The sequence below is a fragment of the Sinocyclocheilus anshuiensis genome, unplaced genomic scaffold (genome assembly GCF_001515605.1).
Source record: "Sinocyclocheilus anshuiensis isolate Anshui unplaced genomic scaffold, SAMN03320099.WGS_v1.1 scaffold322, whole genome shotgun sequence".
NCBI lineage: Eukaryota > Metazoa > Chordata > Actinopteri > Cypriniformes > Cyprinidae > Sinocyclocheilus > Sinocyclocheilus anshuiensis.
Genome location: NW_015542366.1, coordinates 1,749,396 through 1,752,683, shown reverse-complemented (window position 1 = coordinate 1,752,683; position 3,288 = coordinate 1,749,396). Strand labels below are relative to the sequence as shown.

General features: G+C 41.1%; 1 protein-coding gene across 4 annotated transcripts in view; it reads right to left on the bottom strand.

Moving 5' to 3' along the window:
• The window catches only part of LOC107692164 (mucin-17-like), a 41,904-nt gene that overhangs the window by 12,416 nt on the left and 26,200 nt on the right, over positions 1 to 3,288 (bottom strand). The window lies entirely within an intron of this gene.

Here is a 3,288-nt window from a genome sequence, read left to right as displayed (position 1 = left end):
GTTGTTGAAGTAAGAGTTGTGGATTCTGAAGTTACAGCTGTTGATGTTGTTGGATCGTTTGTTGTTGCAGGTGTGGTTGATGAAGCTGTAGTCGTAGTTTCTGATGTTGTACTTTCAGAAGTTGTAGGCTCCACCGTTGAAGTAATTGGTGTGGTTTCTGTACTCACAACTGTGGTTGTGGGAATTTCAGTAGTTGAGGATGCTGTAGTTACTGATGTTGTTACAGGTGCAGTTGTTTCTAAAGGTATAGGTATAACTGTTGAAGTAAGAGTTGTGGATTCTGAAGTTACGGCTGTTGATGTTGTTGGATCGTTTGTTGTTGTAGGTGTGGTTGATAAAGCTGTAGTCGTGGTTTCTGCTGTTGTACTTTCTGAAGTTGTAGGCACCACTGTTGAAGTAATTGGTGTGGTTTCTGTCCGCACAACTGTGGTAGTGGGAATTTCAGTAGTTGAGGATGCTGTAGTTACTGATGTTGTTAAATGTGCAGTTGTTTCTGTAGATGTAGGCATTGTTGTTGAAGTGAGAGTTGTGGATTCTGAAGTTACAACTGTTGATGTTGTTGGATCGTTTGTTGTTGTGGATGTGGTTGCTGAAGCTATAATCGTGGTTTCTGCTGTTTCACTTTCTGAAGTTGTAAGCACCACTGTTGAAGTAATTGGTGTGGTTTCTGTACTCACACCTGTTGTTGTGGGAATTTCAGTGGTTGAGGATGCTGTAGTTACTGATGTTGTTACAGGTGCAGTTGTTTCTGTAGATGTAGGCATTGTTGTTGAAGTGAGAGTTGTGGATTCTGAAGTAACAGCTGTTGATGTTGTTGGATCGTTTGTTGTTGTAGGGGTGGTTGATGAAGCTGTAGTTGTGGTTTCTGCTGTTGTACTCTCTGAAGTTGTAGGCACCACTGTTGGAGTAATAGATGTGGTTTCTGTACTCACAACTGTGGTTGTGGGAATTTCATTAGTTGAGGATGCTGTAATTACTGATGTTGTTAAAGGTGCAGTTGTTTCTGTAGATGTAGGCATTGTTGTTGAAGTGAGAGTTGTAGATTCTGAAGTTACAGCTGTTGATGTTGTTGGATCGTTTGTTGTAGGTGTGGTTGATGAAGCTGTAGTCGTGGCTTCTGCTGTTGTACTTTCTGAAGTTGTAGGCACCACTGTTGAAGTAATAGGTGTGGTTTCTGTACTCACAACTGTAGTTGTGAGAATTTCAGTAGTTGAGGATGCTGTAGTTACTGAAGTTGTTACGGGTGCAGTTGTTTCTGTAGATGTAGGCATTGTTGTTGAAGTGAGAGTTGTGGATTCTGAAGTTACAGCTGTTGATGTTGTTGGATCGTTTGTTGTTGTAGGTGTTGTTGATGAAGCTGTAGTCGTGGTTTCTGCTGTTGTACTTTCTGAAGTTGTAGGCACCACTGTTGAAGTAATAGATGTGGTTTCTGTACTCACAACTGTGGTTGTGGGAATTTCAGTAGTTGAGGATGCTGTAGTTACTGAAGTTGTTACGGGTGCAGTTGTTTCTGTAGATGTAGGCATTGTTGTTGAAGTGAGAGTTGTGGATTCTGAAGTTACGGCTGTTGATGTTGTTGGATCGTTTGTTGTTATAGGTGTTGTTGATGAAGCTGTAGTCGTGGTTTCTGCTGTTGTACTTTCTGAAGTTGTAGGCACCACTGTTGAAGTAATAGATGTGGTTTCTGTACTCACAACTGTGGTTGTGGGAATTTCCGTAGTTGAGGATCCTGTAGTTACTGATGTTATTACAGGTGCAGTTGTTACTGTAGATGTAGGCATTGTTGTTGAAGTGAGAGTTGAGGATTCTGAAGTTACAGCTGTTGATGTTGTTGGATCGTTTGTTGTTGTAGGTGTGGTTGATGAAGCTGTAGTCGTGGTTTCTGCTGTTGTACTTTCTGAAGTTGTAGGCACCACTGTTGAAGTAATAGATGTGGTTTCTGTACTAACAACTGTGGTTGTGGGAATTTCAGTAGTTGAGGATGCTGCAGTTACTGATGTTGTTAAAGGTGCAGTTGTTTCTGTAGATGTAGGCATTGCTGTTGAAGTGAGAGTTGTGGATTCTGAAGTTACGGCTGTTGATGTTGTTGGATCGTTTATTGTTGTATATGTGGTTGATGAAGTTGTAGTCGTGGCTTCTGCTGTTGTACTCTCTGAAGTTGTAGGCACCACTGTTGAAGTAATAGATGTTGTTTCTGTACTCACAACTGTGGTTGTGGGAATTTCAGTAGTTGAGGATGCTGTAGTTACTGAAGTTGTTACGGGTGCAGTTGTTTCTGTAGATGTAGGCATTGTTGTTGAAGTGAGAGTTGTGGATTCTGAAGTTACAGCTGTTGATGTTGTTGGATCGTTTGTTGTTGTAGGTGTTGTTGATGAAGCTGTAGTCGTGGTTTCTGCTGTTGTACTTTCTGAAGTTGTAGGCACCACTGTTGAAGTAATAGATGTTGTTTCTGTACTCACAACTGTGGCTGTGGGAATTTCAGTAGGTGAGGATGCTGTAGTTACTGATGTTGTTACAGCTACATTTGTTTCTGAAGATGTATTCGTTGTTGAAGTAAGAGTTGTGGATTCTGAAGTTAGAGCTGTTGATGTTGTTGGATCGTTTGATGTTGTAGGTGTTGTTGATGAAGCTGTAGTCGTGGTTTCTGCTGTTGTACTTTCTGAAGTTGTAGGCACCACTGTTGAAGTAATAGATGTGGTTTCTGTACTCACATGTTGAAGTAATAGATGTGGTTTCTGTACTCACAACTGTAGTAGTGGGAATTTCCGTAGTTGAGGATGCTGTAGATACTGAAGTTGTTAAAGGGGCAGTTGTTTCTGTAGATGTAGGCATTGTTGTTGAAGTGAGAGTTGTGGATTCTGAAGTTACAGCTGTTGATGTTGTTGGATCGTTTGATGTTGTAGGTGTTGTTGATGAAGCTGTAGTCGTGGTTTCTGCTGTTGTACTTTCTGAAGTTGTAGGCACCACTGTTGAAGTAATAGATGTGGTTTCTGTACTCACAACTGTAGTAGTGGGAATTTCCGTAGTTGAGGATGCTGTAGATACTGAAGTTGTTAAAGGGGCAGTTGTTTCTGTAGATGTAGGCATTGTTGTTGAAGTGAGAGTTGTGGATTCTGAAGTTACAGCTGTTGATGTTGTTGGATCGTTTGTTGTTATAGGTGTGGTTGATGAAGCTTTAGTCGTGGTTTCTGCTGTTGTACTCTCTGAAGTTGTAGGCACCACTGTTGAAGTAATAGATGTGGTTTCTGTACTCACAACTGTGGTTGTGGGAATTTCAGTAGTTGAGGA